The following is a 27,869-nucleotide window of genomic DNA, read 5'->3' on the forward strand; positions in this document are numbered from 1 at the left end:
GACAGGCTTCATTTTCAACTTTGCCTAACTAGGCCCGAGTTTCTGTTTTTCGGAGCATAGAAAAGTTTTTGAAACCAGCAGACAGCCAGTCAGCTTAAAGGTTAACACATAGGCTTGAGCTAAGTACAATAATTCAGCAAACCTGAGGAAAAGGCCTTAGCAACTCTGGAAAGTTCCTAAATGTTTAGCCAATACTAAATCCCCCCCCCCCCCCGCTTTCTCACTACTAACCAATCAAATGAAAGGTTACCTCACTCCTTCTGGAAATCCCCTTCGTTGCCTTTAAATTGAGCCTGCGTACACACTTCGTGGCCCCATTCTAAGGAAAAATGGTCTCCGCGTGCTGGTAAATTTCTGCAGAATAAACGCTCCTTACTTTTGCATACTACTTGAGTCTGGGGTCTTTCCTCAGTGATTCTCGGGCCCTAACAGCATCAAGGGAGTGAAGGTTTTATCTGTAAAAGCCTTTGCCCAGAGAGGAGAGGTGGTCCAGCACACCCTACACTACGGGTCTACAAGGAAGCTACTTTCCTGGGCTCAGCCACCCAGGCACTGTGAGGCTAAAGCAGCCGAGGGCCAAAGGGGCCCACCTGTTTTCTGCTCGAGCTGTGTGTGCAGGGTTTCAGACTTTGAGAGTTGCAAGGTCATTTAGGTTGCTATTCCTATCTGAAAAGAAAGCCTGGGCAAACCTGAGTCCCTGCAGGCAGCTCCGGAAACCGCAGCGCCTGGAAAGGTGCTCAGCTTTGGAAGTGAGCAGCAGCGTACTGCAGTTCATATTGAATGTCCTCCTACAAGCTCGTGTGTTTAATGCTTGGACCCCAATTCATGGTGCAAGAGTACATGCAAGGGTTTTGATTAGGTTCCTTTAATTCTGCCGGTTTAATAATTAAAAGGCAGGAAATATCCCGAGCCAGACAGATAGCAGCAGAGAGATTGTCAATCCCACTGGGTGAGACTTAAGACCGCTACCACGATTTTTGAGGCAAATTTGAAGCAAGCTTTATTAAATACTGGCCAGATTCATACCCTGGATTCCCAGAGTATGGTGCTGAATTACATTAGACAGGGGCTTATAAAGGCAAACCCCACAAGGCCACGTGTTTCCTGCCTTCGTCCAGTCAGGGGCAAGTACACACGCTGACATACTTCCTGCCTTGGTGTGATCAAGAACACATCCGGTGCAGCTGGAGCAACCAAGCTTGTTTACAGAAACGAAAATACAAGGTCTGCCACGTTACATGGCCTTCCCCAAGCATTCCAGGAAGTTATCTGTCCTTCCACAAGTGGGGTTCAGGGGTTAGAGGATTTTTGTTTATAGATCTCTTAGGCACAGTGATTTAAAATTAAAGCATAACTTTTCCCTCACATTTCGCCCCTTGACATGTATCCTGAGTTAACTCCTTGACTCTGTGGTAGGTACCTGTTTTATAACCTGTTCTAATAACCCTCAGCTTAGTGGCACCCAGATGGGAATTTATGTATCTAGTCAAGGCATTAATGATGCAAGGGCCAACGGTAACCAACAGAAACAGATGTGTCAAAGGTCCTTGATGCCTGACATCAGAGTTACTATCCAGGAGGAGCTGAAAAATGAGAATGAAAATCAGCCATTTCTTTGAAGTGAGGTCTTCCTTTATTGCATTTTTTTTTTTTTTGTTACAGCCAAATCATCTCTAATGATTCCCAAGTAGTCTGCATAGAAACAACGATTTTCTCTAAAAGCCACATATATGACCTTCTTGTTCTACACAGAACAACTGGAGTGGGCTATCATATTGTAAAAAACTAGTTCGGCTAATGAATCTGCCTTTGATATAGGTTATAATAGGTACCTTTCCTGGTATGGCAACAGGCACTGGAGGTAGCCATTTTGTTTCCTTTGCCAGAGAGTTTCTTTTGAACCTAACATTTCAGCTTTTTTTTTGAGGATAAGGGGCAATATACTAGCTTCTGTAACTACTTCCTGCTGAAATTAGGACCTCACTGTCAGGACCCAGGAAGGCTGGAATGCTCGCCAAAGTTTGGGAGGGAATTTGGGGAATAAGGCATTCACCAAAAGCATCTGGTTCACTGACCAAGCTGAAGAAACAGAAAGCAATCAAATCAGCTGGACTGGTTCACACCAGCTTCAGGCAAATCCATGGCTTTCAAGTTTTATAGGACTACCTGGGGCTAGCATGGTTTAGATCACTTTTGGGGCAGCTTGTAATCTGCAGCTAATTCCTGAATGGTATCGAACAGCTGGGACAGAGATGTTTTCAGCATTATGAGAAGCATCTTTAGTTCTATACTTAGACGACAGCCAAAGGACATTTAAAATCTTGAGCTTGTGACTGATAATAGTAACCAGTGCGTTACCAGCTTATCTGAACTCCTCTGAGCAGTGTTAAAAGTCTAAACCTTTGTAATCTTAGTATGGCAAGGAAAAGGGAAGGAAGCTGAAACATTTATCATTCTTCATATGTTTCAAATCACTTTCTTATATCTTTACAACTTGCATTTATATATATTTTTTGCTTTCTTTTGTTTTTGCTTTTACATACCTCAAAGTATTTTTTAGGCCCTCAGAATTTGCACTCTCACATCCTTAGACCTTGAACCCATTAGAACACTTTCTTAGACCCTCAGAACTTATAGAAACTTAAAACCTTTTTATTTTTAAATCTAACCATGTGCCATGAGACATAGGCAATTGATTAGTGAGAGCGGTCATTACAAAGCAAGTTCCTTCAAATGAAGGAACAGTGAAAAGTTACAATTGAAACCTATTTATCCTTTAATAGGAAGCCTGTTCTTAAGGCGGACCAGCCCGTGAGTTTGCTTTTGTCATCCAGGGTCCTAATAGCTTTAGAAAATCAAGGCCTGATTTCCATATACGACATGCATTGAGCAGGCAGCTGCAGCCTTGGCGGGAGAAGGGCTGCCTGTCACTGACAGACTGACAAAGCTACAGTTGGTGGTCAGTCTCCTCAGAGATCTGAGAAGGATAAATTACAGCAGGAAGTATAAACCAAATGGCCTCTGAATCTGCTAAAATGACAGAGCTACCTAGTACATGCCTGTGTTCTTGATTTGCTTGGGCGGTGGGGGCAGAGGTCGTAGGTCCTTAACTGTTAAACGAGACAGCATTGCATCTTCAGCTGCTCCACAGGACAGAACCTAGAAGGCCTGAGAGATTTTTCTACGGATTAGAGATTTGGAAAAATTGGCCTCCTTTGACTTAGGTAGAATAGGGCAATCAACCCTACAGGGTTCACAGTTTGTGCAGGGGCCTGGCAACGGGTGATACATGGGGCAGTTTTCCCCAGTGGGTAGTGTCACTGCAATCCAGGTCTGTGCCCCATCTGTCTTCTCTGGAGACCTTAGGGTTGCCTCCAGGAGCTGGCATTCCCATCTATCACAGGAAGGTTTTTCCATTTAACGTTTAAATTCCATATTCAACAGACCACTGAAGAGTTTTGAGAGTCATCATCTATTAAGTGTACCTGATTTTAAATGTTTTACTTGTTTTTGGTTATTTGTTTTAGGCTTAACCTTGAAAACATGTAGAGGAGTCTAAGAAAACCTTATTCTTATAATTAATTACATTAGTCCTTAGCATGACTGCAAGTATAGTTCTGAATACATTAAATAATTTGATCATTACAAGCTAACTGACCATTAACTTTTATGTCTTAATTATCTTTACCAGTTTATAAGTTAGTAGATTTCATAAAATTAGAACTTGCATTTTTATCCTTGTTAGGTTTCGCCTCAAAAAGTAAAAGTGTTTGAACTGAGGCTCTTTTAGCATCAAAATAAAACTTTAAATCATAAATACAGTCCATAGGGAGACTGGAAACCTTACTTTCCTGGCCCCTGCACAGTGTAACATTACAGAAGACCACACTTTTCTTGTCTCAACTTAGAATTTGGGTGAGTACTCTGCAGAGAATGCCAATCCCACCAGGTGAGAATAAGACCACTACCACATTTTTTTTGAGCGAAATTTGAAGCAAGTTTTATTAAGTACTGACCAGGATTATGGACACTGGCCAGGTACACACACATGGCCAGGTTTATACCCGGATTCCCAGAGTATGGTGTCACATTACAGTAGGAAGCTTAAAAAGGTGCTTCACATCTTTGTCCAATCAGGGGCAAGCGTACATCCTGCCTATATGTAATCAAGCACAAATGCTGTGCAGTTGGAGCAACCAAGTTTGATTGCAGTAGCAAAAGCACATGCTGTGCTGTCTCATGTGAACAGCCCCAAGCATTCTAGAAGTTGTCTGTCCTTGGGCAAGTAGGGCTTCTGAGTTACAGGTGTTTTGTTTTGTTTTGTTTTATAACTCTCTTACGTACAATAATTTAAAATTAAAGCATAATTTTAGCCATCACAAAATCTTGAATACAGCAGACAGAATTAGAATGAGAATGAGCTGTTGAAGAGATCTTTTCCTGGGGGTGAGGGATCACACACATGCAGTAGGCACCCGGAGAATAAAAGACCATCTGTTTTGCAGAGGGAAGACATAGGAAGCTGAAAATCCAATCTCTCCTCTTATTTTTGTGTTCTGTTTTTGTTGTTGTTTGTTCGTTTTCAGTCTCTGAAGTTTCTTCTTCCCTTAATTTAAGGATTTTCCATTTGCAGAAAAACAGGGTGGCTGATTGCTACACATTGTGTAAGCATGTCCTGATCTGGCCATGACTTTGTTTAGCCAGTACATTAGCAGGGGTCCTATGAGCAGGAGAAAACCCTCAGAGCCTCTGTTTTAAGTTGCCAGGCTTTATGTCTCCAGTCGGGAGGGTAATGAAGAAGCCAGCCATCTTGGAAGCTCACCATCTTCTCTACAGTAGTCTTGGCCCCTCTCCTGATCAGTTTGCCTACCAGGAGTCTCTCTAACTCCTAGTCTCTCACTGCTTAAGGATATTCCAGAAACTTGAGATGGTGGGCCCAAACTAAATGAGGTGAATCACTGAGGTGTAACGTTAAAAGTTGTATTGATCCTCACCTGCTTCCTTGCTCTCAGCTTCCTGGCTCCCACAGAGCAAATCCTTCTTCCAGGCCATGCTCCTGCTGATTGGTGTTCTTCTGCCCAAGTTTATGAGTCCGAGCTGCCTTAGACTTGACACTCTAAAACTATGAGCCAAGACAAGTGTGTTTTCCTTTAAGTAGTTTTATAGGGTATCTTAGCCACAGCTATGTGGCTGTTATGGTTCTGAGTCGGCAGAAAGAGACAGAAGGCAGAAAGAGACTAGAGTGTAAGGGAAGTTGTGGTTTCTTTAAAAACTCAGTTACGTTATAGAAGCATGTTTGTGTTTTAATCTTAAATGTGGGATTTTAGTTTGGTCTTTAGCTTGTCCAGAGCTGATAATTGCCTTTTGTAGGGTGTAGTCTTTGCCAGCTGGGAAAGGCCTGCCCTGTGCAGCATGGAGAAGAGCGTGGTTTAAGAATTCAAGGAATATAAATAATACATGAAATGCTCTAGGTTTTATTCCCAGAACTAAGGAAGGAAGGAAGAAAAGGAGGTAGGGAAGGAGAGAGGAAGGACAGATTGAAGAAAGGAAGAAACCTTTAGAAGATATCTTTAGGAGTAAAATGAAAACTGTAGGTGCTAATCAAAGACATTTTATCTTTATAGGAGATGAGCATCTAGGGGACACATTCCTTCTCTCTGGGGCTTATTTTAGCAGAGACTCTATGAGAAGTTCTGACACAAACATCAGCTGGTCCCTAGGCTATTGTTCCAATATGCTAAATGTCCTCATTTAATTATTAAACAATGTGTTTGATCTCACATATCTGATCTATAAGTGCATGCATGATAACATTTTCTATTTATGTCCTTAAAGCCCAGAAGTCCAGAACACCTTAATAAGTGGGTAATGAACTGCACTTGATTAAGAGCGAAGATACGCAGCTGTTAACTAATGGCCATGAAGATACATGGAGCCTCTATTAAATGCCAGATGTCTTCTCTGATCTGCATGCTATTCTGAGACTATTATGTCATGTGGTGAGAATTGTGTATGGTGATTTTACAGTGAGGAAACAAACAGATGATTTGATGAAAGGATAACCATTTTAAATTATGGTTATTAAAATTCTATAAATCCAAAACATTTATGTTTTACAGTATATGCAATGACTCTATTCTGAGCAGCTCGCACCAAGTCGTGCTATTTTCAGGAACTTGTAAATCTAACAGATTGCATTTGCCCATGAAACAAATCTGTCTCTAGGTTTCTTTATTTTGTTTTGATTTTCAATCAGGCATTGTGTTGGGCATTAAGACAAGGATAAATACCATGATAATATATAAATAAGGAATGTTTAAATGTTCTTAATTTGTGTGCCATATAATAATAGATGTATATCGACGACATAACATAGAGACCAAAAAAAATAAACTCTGCCTGTATGGGTTGATTCTTACACTGGATTTTATTATTATTATTATTATTATTATTATTATTATTATTATTCAGTGCTGGAGATTGAGCCCAGAACTTGTGTATATGCAAGTTCTCTGCCACTGAACTATACATCTAGCCCCTGTATATTGAATATTTTTTAAAATTTACATTTATTAGCTGGGCATGGCATTGCACACTTGTAATCCCAGCACTCGGGGAGGCAGAGGCAGGCAGATCTCTGTGAGTTCGAGGCCAGCTTACTCTACAAAGAGAGTCCAGGACAGCCAGGGCTATACAGAGAAACCCTCTCTCAAAAAAACTAAAACAAACAAGAATTTACATTTATTTATTAATGGGAGAAGCACACGGGTGCTATGGCACATTTATGGAGGCTAGAGACCAACTTGTGAGAGTTGGTCCTCTCCTTCCATCACATGGAACCCAAGATCACACTCAGGTCACTGAGCTTGGAGACAAGTGCCTTCAGCCACTTTAGCCATCTCATTGGCCGATGCGTGCTGGATCTTGAAGGACAAACAAATCAGAATAATAGTGGACAACATATGGGAAAAGTGAGCAGAGGACAGTATTTTAGATGGAGGAAACTGAATGTGCAACACAGCGGTCGGAATACAATGCCTTAACAAGTAGAAAGATCACAAGGATTTTTGTGTTTATAGGATCTGATGCTGCAAATAGTGTGTTGACTGGAACTGTGGATGAAAAGAAGACAGAAGAAGACACTGCAGCCACTCCTGATGAGACCTAATTGACTAGGGTCAGAAGGAAGGCAAAGAAGACCTCCCCTATCGATGGACTTGGGGAGGGGCATGCATGCAGAGGGTGGAGGAAGGGAGGGATTGGGATGGGAGGAGGGAGGGAACCACAGGGGGGATACAAAGTGAATAAAGTGTAATTAATTAAGAAGTTGGAACAAAGTTTCAAACAAGATAACAACAAGGCAATATCTATGATTTGCGAAAATGATTGTGAGGTAGCATGGAGAATAATTTGAAGAGGAGAGAGCCAGATGGCAAGGGCTCTTGTAAGATACAACCATAACATGTGCCAATAGAAACGAAGAGATAAAATAAAATCTCTACCTATGGGATGAAATCAAAGAAATGAATGCTGAAGTGGATATGAAGGGTAAAATGAGGTTTTACTCAACAGAACGGCTACTCAAGCAAGAAACAAATAGGACATACAAAAAGAACAGGCGTGGTGCAAATTAAAAATCAGCCTAGAGCTGCTGAGGTGGCTCCCTGGGCAAAGCGTTTGCTGCACAAACCTGGTCACATACCTTGTCTGACATTTCATCTTTGTCCGTAATAATTACCGAGAGCGTGTTCTCATTTGTTCCCAACGTGTGTCAAGAGGTGATAGAGGAGGAAGCAAGGCCCCAGATCCTGGAAGCCACTGGGCAGAACTAGAGAAGTCATTCCGCAACCCCCTTCCTGGGCTTCGAGATGAGGAGGTTGGAGTTGATGAATTTCTCATCTATAATTTTGTAACCACGTTTGTGATCCAAACCTCACTATCTCCACATCTCCTCTGTGGGCTGCCAGGAAAACCTGAAATAACTGGAAAATGGGCATTGAGAGAGAAACTCGGCTTGAAAAGAGCCACAAACCTTGTAATTTCCCCCCTGGATAATGGAGATATGACTTTGAAAAAAACATTTCTGCTATAATACATAATAGTTTTGTAGACTATTGTGACAATGTGAAGCTTTTTATAAAGAGAGTGATACTTGGTCACAATATTTGGGTTTAGGTTGAATAACCTTTTGAATACACACACACACACATATATATATGAAAATAACTATGTAAGATTGTCCTATTTAAAGGCCGTCCACTTACTGCTTCATGCAATAAGCACTCTATAGTAACCTGATTATATTTGTCCCTCTGGGCAGTTATGACTGCCTACAGGTAATACAGGGATAGCTTCCTCTGTAATTATATTGCATCAAATTGTATGTCCTCACAATAGTAAGCAGTCTGGATGACTGTGCAGAAAGATCTTGCTGATAGATAGGCTCCCAGATGCTGAGCTAGCACCAAACTAGTTGTATGGGAAGCTTTGTCCTCTGGCTTCCCCCAAAGGGTGAGGTCTAATGGGCTGTGAGTACCAAAGGAAAACAGACCACAGTTCAACTAACAGAGTCCCTGGAAGATATGGACAGCTCACGAGAGAACAGTTCTGTGCATTATTTTTCAGTTTGCATTGAGCTACAGTCCAGCAACACCCTTGCGTTCAACCTCTGTGCTAAGATTTTTTTCTGAATGAGAATCTGAAATAACATGACTCCTGTAGGGATGGGAGAGGAAGACAGGAGAATAGTCATGGGCAGCTAGTCTGGCTAAATGCACGAGGGAGAGAGAACAAAGAGACCCTGTCACACCAAAGAGGGAAAGGCTGGGACTCATACTCAAAGGTTGTCTTCTGACACCACATGAGCATTGTGGCACTCAGGCAACTGTATGTGAATACACACAAAGAGCGAATGAGAGAGAGAGAGACAGACAGACAGACAGACAGACTGGAAGAGAAAACAAAAGCAACAAAAATTATATACTATTTTAGAATAAACACATGAAATGTGTAAAGCTTACATGAAGCAAACTTTAAAGCACAATTGCAGGACATAAAGACCAGCCGAGTGAACAGATTATATATTCTAAGAGTATCCAATACATGGTGAGTGAAATAAGGGACAAAGTAATAAATACACTACCATGTTCTTTAACAAAGTGAAAAGAGAAATGAGAATCTGTATTTCTATTTATTGGGGTGTAAACAAATGGTGAAAAGTTCCCTAAATCACTGCCAATGGAGGACAATGAGCAATAAAAAGACAAAATAGCAAAATGTTCGCACCCATAATCTTCATCCACTAGATCCGTCATCTAATGCTCCTCAAGTATACAGAGAGATCACGATCCATGAAATGATTGTACAGTTATTTTCCTAATCAGACCCCTGCACGTGGTATTGAGGCTGTCACCAGTCTTTTGCTAGCGCAATCAGTTCTGCAGTCAATCACGTGGTGATAATTGTAGTTGTCAATGTAAGTGGATTGCAAGATGTCTAGAAAGTTAGCAAAACACATTTCGGGTGTGTCTGTGAGAGTGTTTCCAAGGTGGACGGGCAGGTGGGAAGTGAATTGGGTGAGGAAAACCTGCCGTTACTGTGGCCCGCACCCTCGGAGGGGTTGGATGCTCGAAACCACAGTAGCAGAAGACCCTTTTAATATGTTACCAGACTCTCCTTTTTAATTGTCTTTATTCCATCTATGTATTCAGTGTGTGTGGAGGGGGAGGGGCAGGTGTACACAATCCACACACGTGTGTGCAGATCAGAGGGCAACTTGCAGAAATCAAATCCTGGGCACCAAAGCCCAGTGATCAGGGTCAGCAGCAAGGCTTTTTCCCCTCTGAGCCACCCCTCCAGCCCTGCTTAGCTTGTCTTGAACTGTTCAATTTTGCTTTGTCAGCCAGGCGGTGGTGGCTAACGCCTTGAGTCCCAGCACTCAGGAGGCAGGCGGATCTCTGAGTTTGAAGCCAACCAGGTCTACAGAGTGAATTCCAGGACAGCCAGGGCTACACCAAGAAACTCTGCCTCAAAAAAAAAGTGTTTTATTGTTGTTGTTTTTGCCCGTTGCCATTGTTTTTTTGTACAGACTTTAGATTCTTCATCTTTTAAGCAGATATCATCCCAAGGGGCTTTGTTTGAAGCCATTTATTTATTTATTTATTTATTTATTTATTTATTTATTTAACTGGGTCTTCCTGCTTCTTAGACTAAGAAATTGCCAGTCTCCTGAGCTCTCCAGTCTAAAGACAGCCACTGTGGAACTAATCAATTTCTGATAATGTATCATGTAAGCTAATGATACACACACACACACACACACACGCCCCTGGAAAATATCAACTAAAATGTTAATTACCCCTTTAAGTTGAAATTTAAAACAAGTAAAGCTGTCAACCACAGAAATAAAGACAAACACTTTGAAATGAAAACATTTGACTCCTTGAGTATTAACAATCATGATCAGCATTCAGAAACAGAAACCATGAAAATCTGTGAAATAGTCAGGTCCAGATTTCCAGCTGTCAAGGTGACTCAGCCAGTACAGACACTCACTGCCCAGCCCTGGCAACCTGAGTCCAGTCCCCCGAAACTATGTCAAGGTGGAAGGAGAGAACAGACTGCATGAGTTGTCCTCTGACCACCACTGATGCACTGTGGTTTGCATGCCCAAAAGCATATATGTATGAAAGAAAGAAAGAAAGGAAGAAAGAAAGGAAGGAAGGAAGGAAGGAAGGAAGGAAGGAAGGAAGGAAGGAAGGAGGGAGGGAGGGAAGGAAGGAAGGAAGGAAGGAGAAAGGAAAGGGTCAATTTTAGAATAGAGAGTTATACATTCTCACTCTCTTCCCCTTCTCCATTTCCCACACCCTCATCTACACATGTGCTTCTTTTGCTGATGTGCAAGGAAGCACCTCTGTGTCATACGGGCCCTGGGAAATCTGCCCAGCAACTACAGAGTCGTGCCAAATGACTTCATCCATACAAGCTGGCACAGGACTCGAGAGCTGACCTGTTTAACCAATGGTCAAGGTTCCCATAGCATCTCTCAACACAGGACGCTGCTACCCTGGTAGGTAATGGCAAAGCAACTTGCTGAGACATCCACACTTGGTGGTTCTCCTGTAGTGTCAGCATCCTTTACTTGAAGCATATAGCACTACTGTTCCCTTGTCTCAGAGGTGGCTTGCAGCTGAACCGAAAACTGGACTAGATTCATTTGTAAAGACCTCCAATCACAGGTGAAGCGGTAATCTACACACCCAGCGCTCTGTAGTAATGCGGATTGTCAGAGTTAGGCTAAGGAGCTTCACTTGCCACCAGCTGGTGAGATATCACGAGACAGAGATAAATTTTAATGCAACCATTGGTATTCATGAGGCACATTTATTGAGATAGCAAAACAAGAAAGGGCAAATGGTGATACCTCTTGCATGACAGTTTGTGGCTGTGAATTGGTGGTCTTAGATGTAGTAGACACCAGACTTTCTCCTCTTAACTTGCTATGTCATCCATAAGGAAGAGAGAGAGAGAGAGAGAGAGAGAGAGAGAGAGAGAGAAAAGATGGAAACAAAACGAAAGAAACAAAACAGAAAGTCCCTTTCAAGCACTCAGCAGATTTTTTCTCCACAGACACCATAACCCAACCATGGACCTTTGAACACTTAGAGGTAAAGTTCAACTCATGAAACAGATTTGGCTAAAATCCATCATGACTTAAAGTTATAGTTCCTCTGAAGTTTCTGTTGCAGGTGGCTGGATATGGGCCCCTTGGAAAGCTCACTTAATTGGATAATGCCTTTATATCTTAAATATCACATGTGAGTCTTTCTGTGTTAAATGCAGTCAGCTCTACTAAAACCCTAATGCTGCTTGGCAGGCAAGCTATAGTTTTAATGTCTATTCTATGCTCTCTATAGTCTTCTGGACTTGATTTTCGATTTTTTTTTAAACTGGTGTTAAATTGATAAGGTGCGTCATCTCTACCCTGGATCTGAATCTGTCTTCTCTCCTCTCTTCTCAGCCGCTGTCTCTCCTCTGCCTCCACCCAGCTGGCTGTCTTCTCTTCCCAAAGCAACCATGCAGTGACTCTCTGCAGGATGGCAGCAAAACCTCTGAGCAGACAAACCAGCAGCTGCCGACTGCAGATCGTTAAAGGAAATCCAGCAGCTTATTTTCTTCCAGCTTCATGTACGAAAGTCATTTCCCACCCCACACGCTCACCAGCTGGAATGTTTATGCATATTACCAAATTAATGAGATTGGCAGAGGTCCCTTGGATTCTTCCCGTGAATTTATCTTTATGATACAATTTCTTCCATATCATGCTCATATTGCTAATGGACAAGAAGTCTCTATAAGGTATTTGTAGTTTCTAAGATGAAGGATGTTACATAAACAGAATGAGCCCATTTGGGGAGATATGCAAATATAAGTAATATTACCACCTTCAGCAGCTGCCAGCAATAGAGACTACGGACCTATATCTCATGAACACATAGCTAGGGACAGCAGCCCACGGTGTTTAAAGATGGTTCTAATAGATAAGGACAAGTAATTGCTCTCCCCCACAGGTGTATATGTGAGCCCTCCACAGAGCAGGCTTGCCACGAGGCTAATGAAGCTTGCATTATAGGATGCCTCGCTCATATGGGGCGCTTCCAAGCTTCTATACTGCCAATTTTTATTTCTTCAATTTTATTTTACTTTCCTGAAAGAAGGCTTCTCAGATCCCATAAGCTGCAGGACTCAAAAATATCACATCTAGATTTGTTCCAAACACACAATGCAGCTTTCCATGTCTAAAACCTAGACATGGAAAGTTTTAAAGACATAGGTTTTAGTTTTAGCCAGCATATTTTTGGAAAATGAATAAGAATAGTAATATGGTTACTAAAACAGTGATTCAAATTTCTCTTTTTTTAATTTTCTGGATATATACATACATACACATACACACACACACATATAATCCCTTGGGAATAATTTCATAAAACCCTATTGAAAGAAATTTGATAATAACTTTGAAAACTATAAATATATTCACACCATTACAAGATAACATGTCTATAGATATTCATTTACCAAAGACTGGACATATTCCAGAAATGTGCCAATAAGACACTAGTTAAATCAATTATGATGCATCCATATGAACACCAGGCAGCTGTCAGAACACGAGGAAGTGCTTAGGAGTTGGTGTGGAAATGTTTCAAAGATTAGTTGTTAAGTATGCAGTGGTGTGGAAAGAATGCTATCCTGTACAGGAAAAGGTTGGCAAGACAATTACTTATTTACTTGTATGAGACAATTTTGAAAGGACACACACATACCAAAAAAAAAAAAAAAACTAATGAAGGAGAAGAGCGGGATATTAGATGGATGAGAAAAAGCCAAGAAGGTGATATTTTATGGGTTTATGTAATATATGTGTATGCATATATCCATAGGAAATGTGATAGCTACTTAAAAAAAAATAGTGCAACTAAGAAGAGAGGGCCAGCGTGATGGCTTAGCAGGAAATAAAGTCTGACATCAAGCCTGACAACCTAAACTCAGTCCTTGGGACCTCTGTGTTAGGAGAGCACTGACTCCAACAAAGTGTTCCATGACCTCCACATGTGTGTGATGGCACAGACACCTCCCCCTATCCACCAAGCACCCCCCCACACACACATACACACATGCTCACTAAAGAAAAATATGAAGAAAAAATAAAGAACTGAAGAGTTCTCCCAGCCTTCAGGAGGGTGAGACCGGAGAATTGCCCTCTCAAAACCAACAAAATTTCCACATCAAGATCTGGTCTCAAAAAATATAACCATAAACAGATAAAAAAAGAATGGGGAACTTGATGCTCTTCTCTTGTGGCACTGAGTCCAGTTTTGCAGCCTCCACAGTCAAAATGCTATGTCAGAGTCTTTGTGAGTGTGACTCTTGCATTCCCTTCACTCCCGCCTCATACCATCAATGGACTCTGTGAAGACTCAGCATTCTTGGCTGTACTCAATGGTTACTTTTATTAAAAAAAAAAAAAAAAAACTTCAAGGCTATTCTGTTTATCGCCGGCCCTTCCTGTTCTTACCCTGACAACTTTTGTATTGTATTCCCCTGGCCTGGAGCAGGCTTCCTTCAGAGAACAAGCCTCGGAAACCTCCCTTGACTCCCTGGACTTGGTAGTCGACATTGCTACCATTTCTATCTCTGTGCATCTTTTTTAAAGTGCGTACTCATTTATACCTAGGATGTCTGTCTTCTGCAGTCAAGTCTAGACAGAACCCCTCCACGCTGGCTGGTTTGTGTTTGTATTGTCTGCTTCTGTGTTCCTGGTGCTTAAGGCCGGGCTTAGCAAAGCTTAGCAAATGTTTGTTGAGTGGGGAGTGATTTCTTTATAGGTGAGCTATGTGTTCCTTCTACAGCCCACATAAAGCAAAGACAATATTGCATAAAGATTTTGCCACCTGCCATACCAGCTTTGTAATTTTAACCTTTTAGTCTTTGGGGAAATTTAGAGGTTTCATCTATGCTGTTTTTCATTCATTTTGTGATTTGATAAATATATATTGTGTGTTTTCTGTGTGCCACTTTTCAAGGGACTATGGTTATGGTATTAAATGGCTATAGCAAAATGCAGGACAGAAAAAGACGCTTGATATTCGAATAAACAATCTATTTGGGGAAAGGATTGGAGAGTGATCCATAAACACAAATGGCAAATAAAAAGTTCAATCAGGAGTAAAAGCCTTAATGAAGGGATTGAAGGAGACCAGGCCAATCTTCATGAAAGAGGTAATATTTAAACTGGGATTAAGTGAAAGAGTATCAGTGGTCATCTTAGTCTCATGTCTGCCATATAACAATTTCAGAAATAGTAATAATTAGTATTAATCAAAATTTGTCCAAAGCAGTACATTTCAAAAATCTCAATGTTCTATGTGGTGGCACAATGCTGTCACCCCAGCAAGAGGAAGCTGAGCCAGGAGACTTGTGAGTTCAAGACCAGCCTGTGTTAATTAACCTGATAGTGTTTCAGGAAAGCAATGAAAGTTCCACAAGAAATGATTAACGCTGAAGAAAAGTATTTAACCTGATTTATATTACACAATGTACAACCATATGAAAATGTCACATTTTATGCCATTGATATGTAAAATGTTCGTTTTTATGCAGCGGTTAAAAATAAATATGATTTAAATGAAGGAAAATGAGTGAATTCCTGGAATGGAAGCAGATACCTATAAAGATACAACTCTCCAAAGGCTAAGGCAGGAGGATCAGAGTTTGAGGTTAGTCTGAATTATATAGCCAAATTGCATTTTAAAAACAAACAAACAAAATTTACAAAACACACACACACAAAAACCAAAGAATTAACTGAACGTATAAAAAATATATTCTTTATACAGTGCATTTGCATTTATATTCCTTATACAGTGAGAAGACGTGTGTGTGCACTTGGGTTCCCTATTTGAGTCAACGAACTAAGCTTTAACTGAAAGTCCTGTTTAGCTGTGAAGCCATTAACACTCCTTCGAAGTGGTACCATCAATGCATTTAATGATCCCTGTCGTCTGCCAAACACCATGCTCAGAAAGAGTTCCCAGAAACAGGCACCAGCAGCTGCTCATCAGCACCTTCACTGTCGCCTAATGTCCTACAAACTCACCAACAAGCTCTTCCTGCATTCTTACTTCTAAGGTGATGAAAAGGTGCGAGAGAAAGAAGAGATGCGGGGGGCGGGGGTGGATTTGGCATATTTATGTCTTAGCATAAATGCACTGTCCAAGAATAGAAAATAATTGGCAACTCTCGTCTCCCTGGTGGTGCAGTGCAACCCCATTGGACGGCACGTAGGTAAGAGCAGGTGAGGAGATGCCAGTCGCAGGCACTTTTCACTGAATCTCTGAAAACTTGGCGGAGGCAGTTATTTCCCACCAGTCGTCAGACGCTGAGTCTTAGACTCAAAGGGAAGAAGTGGAAAAGCAGATGCAGGGGAGCTGGTTTCCAGATGAAGTTTCTGCTCGAGCTGGATGTCCCAGGGGTGTCCTGGGTGTGAATTATACATTAAAGCTTTCTACCATTTTCCTGGGCTCTCATCCTGTGCACTGTAATCACTCTCTCTGCCCTCATGCAGCAGCAGCTGCATCAAGGCTGACCCACAGGGAGCAACAGGTAGGGGACAGCAAAGCCGATAACATAGGAGAGCAAAAAGGGTAAACAGGACCCAATCAATCTTGGCAGGGCATCCCACAGTATCCGTATCTCCAATTTACATAAGGGGAAACCAACAGTTTGGTAAAACAGTTGGCTAACAGTTTCTATTTAAGTGACAGAGCTTAGCTGCATCTGGTTAGACTCGGCCCAACAACTTACTCTCATTCTCCTCTAACACATTCATCCTCTTTCCTGACCACAGCCATGTACACAAGGACGTGCAATGCATGTATTACACATTCTTACCTGGCTTTCTTTCAATAAAATAAATCATTTTCATTATTTTTATATACCTGTATGTGTGTGTGCTTGTGTGAGCATACGGCATGTGTGTGCAGGTGCTCGCAGAGGCCAGGAGAGGGCACCAGATCCCCCTGGGGCTGGAATTCATAGGCAGTTGTGTGCCACCCAGCGTGGGCACTGGAAACTGAACGCAGGTCCTCCGCAAGACTGTGAATTCTCTTCATTGATGAGCCGCATCACCAGCTCGTCCCATCCTGAACTCTTTTAAGACATTTTCGCTGCATCCTTTATACGCATAGCACGTCTCAATTTGGTTGTGAAATACCTACTAAAAATATCCGATGTGGATTTAGATTTCATAAAATTAGAGTCTCAGAGCCAAGGGGTCCAAGCTTGAGTAAAAGTTTTTCAACACTGATTCTTTCCACTGAAAGAGGAAGAAAGAAACACAAACAAAGAAAAGAAAGAAGTGAATTGAAATATTAACTTTGCACACTAGCCTCACTTCAAAATGTTCAACATTTTGCCTGGCTTATGGCTAACCTACCAAGTAGAACAGAATTATGTCCTAGGAAAAAGTATAGATGAATGCTGCAATCCTAGCACCCAGGAGGCCAACCTGAAGGTTTCACAAATTTCGGGCTAGCTTGGCCTATATAAATCGAGATCTTGCCTCAAAAGCAAAACAAAAATGGGAGCCAAAGAGATGTCTCAGGGCTTAAAAGCATTTGCTTTTCCAGAGGACTTGAGTTCAATTCCAAGCCCTCACTTTGGGTGGCTCACAAGCACCTGTAACTCTGGCCTGCATGGGTACTAACACACATGGTATTTTACACACACACACACACACACACACACACACACAAATAATCTTCAAAAAGTGAACCAAAGCAAGAATCAAACCATGTTCTGCACAGTGATCAACAAAGCCCTCTTGGCCAGTACCTATCATCTACAAGAACTTTGTAAGGGGAAAGAGCAGCAGTGAGAACTGGCTGTGTTTACAGCTTTGGAGCAGGGCTACCCAGGAAGAGTTCAGGTCTGCTTTCACTTGATCTTCACTGAATTGCCCACGTGTGGTAACTGACCGTCATCTCAACAGTCTACATTGGGAAGCCACACATCGAAAGGTTCAGGACCCCTCAATAAGCAAGATCACTAACAAGTGGCTGCTTTGGTGCAATAAGCTCATCTGTAAGTGTGAGATGGCACTGAAGGGCCAGCAAGGTGTTAGGACAGAAATTCACTAAAAGGAAGAGAATAAAGTCTTGCATATCTTTAAATGTATGTACAGCTTTATGCCTAGAAGAAAGTGATAGAAAGCATGGCCGACAATGTTCATGTTGCTCGACATGATGGCACATGACTCTAATGTCAGTACTTGAGACTCTGAGGCAGAAAGTTCATGAGTTCCAAGCTAGATTACATCACACAGAAAGATCCTAAGGATAGGAGGAAAAGAAGGAGGGGAAGGGGGAGGAGGAGGGGAGGGGTGAGGGAAAAGGAGGAGGTGGAGGAGGAGGAGGAAGAGAATGTTCATCCATATAACACTGTTATTAATTTCTCCAAATTGGAAACACATGTTTGTATCAACAGTAAAATAGGCCTGTGCTGTAGCTTAATAGTAATGCTTGCTGAAGTACCTGTGAAGCTCTGATTTTCTACCCAATGCCCAAAGTGAACTACAGGAAAACAAAACAAAACAAACAAACAAAAAACCACACACACATAGTGAAAGTATTTTAACAGAACATATTTTTATTCGGGTGTTCTGCTTTGTTTTTCACTGAGGCAGGGTCTCACTATGTAGCCCTATTTGACCTGGAACATGATTAGACAAGGCTGCCCTTGGACTCTAAGAGATCCACCTGTCTCTGCCTCTTAAGTGCTGGGATTAAAGGCATGCACCACTGACATTACAAAGAAGATTTTAAAGGAATGTTGAAATACGTGAGTCAGAACATAAAGCCCTCAGCTATATCTGATAATACTGATGAAACTCACAAATACTATACTAAACAAAAGAATCTAGATACAAAGAACAGAATGTAGGATTTTGCTTGCATGATGTTCAAAAAATAGAATTCATTCTTCATTAGAGAAGTTAGGCATCGACTTGACAAGGACTGGTGGCATTGATTAGAACACAGCATAACAGTGTTGTAGAATATTTATTAAATCTATAGGGCTCTACTGTGACCACCTAGTTCCTCAATAATTGAAACAGAAACCTATTGATTTATTTGAACAAGGCTTAAGAACAATACCTGGGCAGGTACACTAGTCTGGCTATACCTCCCAGATGAATTCCCCAAGTTACTGGCCAATACGAGTCCTGTTTGTGCTGGATCACCTCCATCAAACCATATCCTTTCTCTCCATCTTCTATCTTCCTCTGTTCTTGCTGCCTCCTCCTCCTGCTGCTGCTGGCCTTGTGGTCTCTACCTCTGACCCCAAGCCCAAACAGAACTTCTGCCTGTCACTATGCTGCCCAGTAATTGGCTGTCAGCAACCTTATTAACCAATCAACTGGGTGGTAAAGTTCACATAACATTGCCCTGTGTACTCCAGAATATACTGATCTGGACTGCAACCAGATCTTGGGGACCAGTAATTAGCATTTGTATACATAGCACCCCAACAGATAGAAATAGGAATGTAGCTCAGTGGCAGAGCATTCGCTTAGCAGGCACAAAGCCCTGGTTCAATTCACAGCCCTGCCAACAACAAACCTGGATTCAGCATGAGAGAGCTCCTGGGGTGCTGGAACACTGTATTTCTTAATCTGAAGAATGTCAGACAGACAGAGGTGTTCACTGAACAAAGATACTTGCTGTTTATGAACTTTTCTGAACATTTGTTATTCATTAAAGTGAAATGTTTAAGTCATAAGTTCATTCATTCATTTCACTGAAGACTGGTAGGATTCTACTGTCCATATTAGGGATCTAGAGAAAAATCAGCATGCAAGAAAGTCAATTGTCCCTTTGTGATTCCATCCTAAAACACTAAACATCTTTCCTGGACATTGCCTGTGTTTCAGGATGGTTTGCTTGTGTCCCACAAGGATCCATGCAATGGAAGTTTGGTCCTTGTTATAATGTAGTAAGAGGTGGTAGAGTTCTTAAGGGATAAATCCTAGAGCAGCAGATAGGGTTACTGGGGACACTGTTCTGGACAGAATTTGAATTGTCCTCATGGGAGTATATAATCAGTTCCCATGACATAGGTTGTTATGACAGAACAAGACCAGCACTTCCTTAGTCTCTTTGTCTTCCCTTCTCACTCTGATTTCCTGTCATCTGCCAGGAGGCCCTCAGCAAAGGCCAAATACATGGATCTGCTAGAATCAGGACTTTCAGCTCCCAGAACTGATACAAAGGCAAAGGAAGGAAAGCCAAGCTGACCTGGCAATCCAAAAGGAGAAAGGAAAGAGACCAAGAGTTAGTTTAATGCAGTGGTTCTCAACCTCCCGAATGCTGTGACCCCTTAATACAGTTCCTCATGTTGTGGTGACCCCCAACCATAAAATTGCCTTCATTGCTACTTCATAACTGTAATTTTTCTACTGTTATGAATCATAGTATAAATGATATGCAGGTGGTCTTAGGTGACCCCTATAAAAGGGTCATTTGGACCCCCAATGGAGCCATGACCCACAGGTTGAGAAACATTGGTTTAATGGATCTTGTACCTAACCTGCTCCCTCTCCTCTGCTTAGTGACATTGTCACCACCTTCAGGCTCCATTTGATGATGTTTCCTTTCCTTCTAAAGTCTTCTTTGGATGTCTCAACCAAAACTTATCCTAAACCTTTCTTCTAACCCTGTATTGTACCCGTTTGCATTACTCATTTATTCCCGTCCATTGTAGCAATATCTAGGAGTCTGAATGCTTAGACTATGGAATCAACCCAGGTTCAAGGACTTTTCTACCAATCCCTGTGTGAGCTAAAGAAAACCCACTGAAATTCCCCCTCCCCCTCAATTGTGAAGTGGAGATAACAACCACGGCACCTAAAACGGGTTGTTGTAATGATGGAAAAAGATAACTGACGTGTTGGTGCTGTGGGACAGTAACCCTTCAGGGACTGCTTCTTGCTGCTCTTACTAAATGTTATCTATAGATGGCATATCCTGAACAATGTGGAATATGACTTAGATGGCTTACATACATCATATCACACATAGCTTGTCTTGTATGTAGTTGTGTTCATACCTCTCTTTTTAGAGCAAGAACTCCAGCTTGATTGTGTTCACTTGTTTGTCTGGTTGGTTGGTTGTATGAGGAAGGGAAGTCCTGGAGACCACACACATCACACACTCAGTGGTATTGAGTTGCACTTCCAACCTAAGATCTACACTTTACACGTTGCAATTTCCAACACATTGCACAACACTGAGGTTCAGACTGTGTAAATGCTCCGTATTGTGGAGAATTCATTGAGAAATTCTGGATTGTTTTTAATCTGGCAGTGCTTAAAGCAACAACTAAGACATCTTTTGTGCATTTTGTTCTCTCTAGGGTGTCCAGCCATTCCTTGTAATTAGAATTGTCCCACAGGGGACACTGACAGTTCTGTGATCCAAAAAATCCTCAGTCTGAGGCAAACTTAAATTGATACTCACCCTACCTGTGTCTGTGCAGCATAATCAGCTAGTCCGCCGCCATAAAGGATAAGAAGCCACCCCGCTCCTACCTAAAGCCTCTCACTGTTTGGCATTTCCTCTACATACTCAAAATAGGCTCTTGAAACCCCCCCACCTCCCTGCATCCCCCATCTTTTCCCCTCTCTCTCTATTAACATTAAAATATTCCAATTTTTTTCTATTAAAAAAAAACTTTAAAAATTAGTCCCAGGGGCTGAGGCTATAGCTCAGCACCACAGAACTTCCTGAGCATGCCTGGGGCTCTGGGTAGATTCCCAGAGTGGTAAATAAATAACTACCAACAGAAATGCCTCAAACCTACCTCTTCCTCAAGCTACCACCCGAGCTCTTGAATCTTCTTTTGTAACTAGAAGCCCTTAAACGGACTGTTCACACACAATATCCAATTTTATTTCTTTCTCTTATCACTTTCCATTGAACTGTTTATATCAGGTTTTTCTCCCCAACTCTCTCCAAAATGAAAAACCCAGTCACAGTTTGCTAATGACTTGGAATTTTCTCAGACTGTTGAACAGTGAGAAATAAACTTCTGTTGCATTTACCCATTGTATTCAGTTATAAGCCTTAATCACAAAAATTTGCTTCAGCTTATGTGATGGAACTAATCACTTCCATATTCATATGTCTAGTTTATGTAGCTCCCCTGCAGTTTATACTCATCTACTCAACTGTCTAGGACACAACTAACTGAATATGCAACAAGAGTCTCAAACTTACCACAGCAATATTAAGCTTTTCATTTCCTTACCCAGGAAGCATCTCTCTGTCAGAACATAGCCCTCCCATTGTTGTTCTCGAGCCTTGGGGTGATCCCCCTGACCTCAACTCCTATTTGTCCCATTGGCTTTGCCAGAAAAGGTTGCCATCTTCCATGCTGCATTAGCTTCCTGACTACTCCAGCTGCTTCTTCCCCGCCAGCCTTGTGACTGTGGAAACAGACAGTCCCAAGAACAGCAGTCAATGTCAGTCATTTCTCTCCTCTGAAACTCCTCTAGAGGCTCCTCATCTCACCATCTGAAACACGGTGCCCTTACCTTGACCCCCAAAATCTAACCACACATCACCACCACTCCCCAAGCCTCACTCAACTCCAGGGTGCAGCTTCTTAGCTAGCAACCCCGGCCCAGAGGCTCTTCCTCTACAATCTGCCGTCTAGGTCGTATCGTGACTCACTCCTGTTCTTATCAGTTTCTCCTCAAGTTTTAAAGTCTGCTTTGAAACATTTCTCTATTGCTCTTTCACACAGTAGACACTGCCGTGGGAACATGGAGATGAGATGAAATGAAATGGTCTCCTCCCTCAAGAAACCGTTATATCAAATTGGAAAGTGGCCTTCCTGGAAAGTTTCCTAGAAGAGGGGCCCAAGAACTGAATCTCTAAGAGAAGGGGAAAAAAATGGAGAGGAAGGGAGGAGGTGATAAGGTTAGAACCTTTTAGAAAGACAGCATGTGTTCAGGCAGAGTGCAGGGGCTGCCAGAGGAGCCTTATCATGTCCCCAGAGCCTGGTCATGTGCTGTGATATGAGCACTAAGAACAGCTCAGTGACATGCCTGAGTGGAAAAAACTGACAGGTCACAAGGATGATACAGAAGAGGAAGCCAGGAAAGAGGCATGAGAGCTGCGGAGCACTGCCAACGGCAAAGGGGGACTCTCAGACAGGTGGTTCAAAAGAGGGGCCGTTAGGAAAAGCCAGAGATGGCTCCTCATGTGAGAAAAGCTCATGAACAGGAGTCCTTAGACGGGAAGGGTAAGAAACACAGGTCTGATGATACTGACCTTCACAGGTCTCCAGTGAGTCATTTTTCTTGGGAGTTAGCCCATTCTCTCCCTTGAATCTGAGCTGAATCTATTACTTGCTCTGACCCAGTGGTGGTCCTCAACCAAGGAAGACTTCCCCACCCTACCCTGAGAACATTGACAATCTTTGGAAACAATGGGGGATGTTGGAGGGGCTGCTAAAGCAATTTTCATGATGCCATCAGGTAGAATCTGGGATGTTACCATACACTGCATACAGTACACAGCAGAGAATCACCTGACCCACAAGGCCATGTGTGCTGACATCAAGAAGCAAGTAGAACACAGCTTAATCTTTATCTCAGCAGGAACGAAACTTTAAGTTGATCTAAGACCACCAACGTAGCTCAGTGGTAGAGTGTTTACCAAACACGCTAGAGCCCTGGGTTCAAAACAAAATCAAACAACAACAACAAAATGAGAAAAGTTCAAAGCTTTCTCTCTGGGAATGTGGAGTAGCCAGATGGTATAGAGTACAGCTCAGAGATTCATGAAGAGGTCACACAAGAGGCTATGTTGAAAGGAAGCAGTCAAGCCAGGCAGTTGTGGTGCATGCCTTTAGTGCCAGCACTCAGGAGGCAGAGGCAGGTGGATCTCTATGAGTTCCAGGACAGCCAAGGCTAGGCATAGAAATCCTGTCTTGAAAAATCACAAAAGAAAGAAGGAAAGAAAGAAAAGAAAGGAAGGAAGGAAGGAAGGAAGGAAGGAAGGAAGGAAGAAAGAAAGAAAGAAAGAAAGAAAGAAAGAAAGAAAGAAAGAAAGAAAGGAAAAAGGAAGGAAGCCATCCTAGCCACCCTGGAGGCCTCATGGACCTAAGACTCCAGGTAACAGGATACTTTAACACGAAAAGTAAGGCCACAGATGTTCAGCGTCAGGTAAGCTCTTGCAAGCAGCCTTTGGCCATCTGAGCCATCTTTGCTAATGTAGCTGACATGTGCGCTAGGAAGTTTTCATGGACACTCTAGCATTAGGCTTAGAAAGCAGAGACCTTGTTTTTCCTTATCTCTGTTCAAGTTGAATTATGAGCAAATAAATAAGATTTTGACTTAATAGCTAAGTTTTAGAATGATTTGTTATGCCACAATAGATAAAATCATAGCCAAAAGCAGACAGTATTCTAAGTATGCTGTATGAGATGGAATCTGCAATGAGGAGATCTAAGCACAGAAGTCCCCACTCGAGGTTAAGACAACTTGGAAATAGGTGTTGGGCTCTGACTCCAAAGGCTGCCCATGAGCAGTCAAGCCCTACCTGCCACAGTTGCGCCTCCATTCACTCAGCATTTACAGAGAACCTGCCATGTGCTGGGTACTGTTCTGTGCTCACAAGGCACTTATTGCTAGTGAGGCCTGAGATGATACAGAAGTGCACCGTTGGGTGGGAAGATTCCACCCATCCATAGCTCGGTGGACATTGACCAGCGCGTTGGCTGCCAGCCATCTAGTGGAGCGCATTCACTCACACTGAAAAAGTATCCATTCCACTAGATGGAATTTGTGAAGATCATAACTGAAGGTGACCAGCTCTGCTAGCCATGCCAGCTCCAGTGACTTTACTGAGGGATTTGGCTCTTCAGAACAGTAGCGGAAAGATTGAGAAGAGCTGGGGGTCCATCCCAGTGGCAGCTTCCAGATGAAACTATTGAGAGCTCACTGCCACACAGACTTACACACCTGTCCTAATTTCCAGCTATCTGTAGGCTCTGCTCTACACATGTATTGTTGGTTTTGTGGGCTACCTGATAGCCTCCACGAAAATCCCTGTGCTGAACTGGGAAGGGACTGGTTCCGAGGCTTCTGATGAAAAGGCTCCACATCTGAGTTCAGGAGAAGGTCTCTGGGCTAAAGGGGAGAGACTGTTGAGAACCAAGCAAACAATGGTGTCATCTCCTAATCATCCCTAGAAGTTCCATCTGCAGCATCAAAACGTGAACAACTGGTATTTCCTTAGTCTTACGCAAAATCTTACTGAAGCCAGCACCGCAAGCCATTCTCACAGCAGAGACTGAGGCACAACACCCCAGGTTGGTTAAACTGGGCTAAAACCAAACGGTGTAGAAAGCCAAGGTCAGGACTGAGCCTGGCTTCAGAACCAGGCCAACGGCAAACAGACAAGAAAAACCAGATTCTGAGGCCCCATCCCGACTCACCTAGTTGAAATCTCTGTCAGGGGCCAGGGATTTTCATTCCCACATACTAACCGATGATCATGACCCCCTCCCCTACCCCCTCACCCCCAGGTAAATTGGAGAGCCAAGGTTTTTCAGTGCTAGGCCAGAGCTCAGTGTCGTCTATTGACATGTGACCTCCCTAAAGTGCCAGTTCTGATCCAGAAGGTTTGAAGTGGAGCGAGAGATTCTCCCTTCTCTTTTAAGTTTCCAGATGATGACTCTAGATGCGATGCGTCACCGGGTCTGGGCGAAGCTAAGCCGGAAGCTGGCATCAGAAGGCGGGGAGGCAGGAGAGAAGCCAAAATGTAGACAGAGCTTCCCCCTCACGCCTTGGCAGACAGACAGAATGCAGCTAGGAGCCGGCAAAACCAACAGCTGAGCGTCTTAATTACAGCACTATTGCCGTCCTTCCGGCTTAACCTGTGTGGCTCAGAAGCAGTTAGTTACCAGACCCGATCCATTAATTACGGCCTCAAACGGCTCCTCCGCGGGCCCCCACTCTCTGCGATCCCCTTGTTCAGCATTTTAAGACGAAACAAAAACAAAGGGGTTATTCTGAAGGTCAATCTCATGCAATTAGGTGCTTTGTTCTTAATTAGAGTGTAGAGTTCTCCTTCGGTAGGCCTTTGAATCTGTGCAGATAATCGGTTTTGTGTTTACTGTTCTAATAAAAACTACCTCATATTGTGAAAACGAAAGTGTCTAAAAAGCTGACATTGATTCCAAATGCTGTTTGCGACGGAACCGAATTATTCCGAAGCATTTGTGCATGTTTGATTACCAGAGCTGGCCCTTCCCTTCTCCTCCAGCGAAGCGTTCAGCAGTAATTACCGCTCAGGTATTATGCTGATTGCTGGCACAGGCCACGCACAGCAGATGGTCCCAGAGGCCTCATTCAGAAACCTGGAAATTGAGTCTTTGCGTGGAGTTTAATCAAAATCTTAGGACCCACTCCATTGTTGGTTTTACTTATTTAACGGAAGACTATGTGCAAATCCCTGCTCTGAGTTCTCTGGAGGAAACCCAGAAATGAAGGTGGCATCCCGGATGGAGAGGGATAAACAACAGGTGGTCTGGAGTTTGCTCAAAATTTGAGTCACATGGAAAACGGATGCGGATTTGTTTCTGAGTAATTTCCATTCCAGATTTTAATGTGTACTGTTCAGCATAAAGTGGGTTTTAGATATATGGGGCATATATGTTTATAGGGTACATTTTAGTTTATTTTATGTGTGTTTGTATGCATATGTACACACATGTATACCATGTCACACATGAGGGGGTCAGAGGACAACTTGTAGGAATTGGTTCTCTCCTCCCATTATGTAGGTCTCAGGGATCAAAATCAGGTCATCAGGCTTGGTGACCACTTCACTGGCTCTATTTGAATAGCCACCACAGTGGTTATATATGAAGGCAAAAGTAAAATTGAATTGATATTTGGGCAAGTGTAGGCTGCATGTTCAGGGCAGAAGGATCGGAAGAGCCTCAGACCCTTTTATGCTGTACACAGAGGTATAGGAAGCCTGTTTGATACCTCTCTGATTCATACACAAATTATTTCTAAATTAGCTATTTTCAACACATACGAATAACATTAAAGATATATCTTAAGCACTGATATAAATTCTTTATGAATGGGCTAAGCTGTTTCAAGAAACTCCTGGAAGTGATTATGAAAGAACATGAGACAGGCAGGAAAGAGTCCAGAGCCATGTAGGACTGGGAAACTGGGAAACCGCATCGTGGGAAGGGTGGGGGTGAAGGGTAGTTGATCTGAGAAACAGGTAAGAAGTGTGGAAGACAAGAAGAAATTCACAATTACCCTGAAAGACCTGAGAAGAAAGGCAGAGAATCCAAAGCAGCTTTATCTTCTGGGAGAGACCACAATGGACCACAGTGCTAACCATTCACAAATCATCTGCTATGTACTGCAGATACACATCATCCATCGGTACTGCCAGTCCATGCGGTGCTTTCCATGGGATCTAATTTCTATGTCTTATATGTTTCTATCTTCCATTTTTCAATTAGACTACCCGACCATGAAGCCAGGAACCTGGTCCTGTTCTTGAATATATCCCCCAGATCTAGACCGGTGAGTGTCTAGAGTAAACACATAACAAAATATCAATTGAAGGAACTAATAAATGAGGCTGAGAAAGAGACTCGAAGAGAATAAAAGTCCAATAATAACAGTGATCAAAACAGAGTTAAAATGAGCAAAGATGGTGGAAATGATTGTAAATGAAAAATGCAATTATTATATAATTTAAGATTTAAGCAGTTATGTGCTATGCTTTGGATATGATTTGCCCTGGCCCAAGCTCATACTGGGGCCTGGCACCCAATTAGTAGTGTTAAGTGTTAGGGCCTTTATAGGGTGATTAGATTAAGAGGGATTATGAACATTCTCATGACACTAGATTCATTTCCTTGGAATGGATTAACAGGGTAACAGCAGGCTGTTATAAATAGAGCCAGGGGCTGTGTGTGTAGCTTTAGGATAAAGCCCTGACTAGCATGCACAAGGCCAGTAGTTCAGTACACAGAACTGTACTGCACGCCCAAGCCCCCATCTTTCTTCAGTATCACGTGTGTGCACTGTTGATTTCTACCCCAACTTGAGGCAGATCCAGGCCCTCGCTAGCAGATACCATTGCTCCACCTTAACCTCACCACCTCTGAAACCGTGAGCCCCAAACTCTCTTCTTTGTAACTTACCCAGTTTCAGGAACTCTGTTGTAACAACAGAAAAAAAGATGAAGACAATAAATGAG

At 42.4% G+C, this 27,869-nt stretch overlaps 1 long non-coding RNA gene across 3 annotated transcripts in view; it reads right to left on the minus strand.

The window, feature by feature from the left end:
* Positions 1 to 27,869, minus strand: part of LOC132653199 (uncharacterized) — a 95,607-nt gene that overhangs the window by 25,392 nt on the left and 42,346 nt on the right. Inside the window, exon 5 of one of the 3 annotated variants that reach the window (XR_009590967.1) lies at positions 14,848 to 16,879. The exons of the other annotated variants lie outside the window; for them this stretch is intronic. This is a non-coding gene — a long non-coding RNA (uncharacterized LOC132653199). Of the gene's footprint in view, positions 1 to 14,847; positions 16,880 to 27,869 lie in introns of those variants that run through there. 3 annotated transcript variants of the gene reach the window in all.

Source organism: Meriones unguiculatus, chromosome 3, assembly GCF_030254825.1.
Source record: "Meriones unguiculatus strain TT.TT164.6M chromosome 3, Bangor_MerUng_6.1, whole genome shotgun sequence".
NCBI lineage: Eukaryota > Metazoa > Chordata > Mammalia > Rodentia > Muridae > Meriones > Meriones unguiculatus.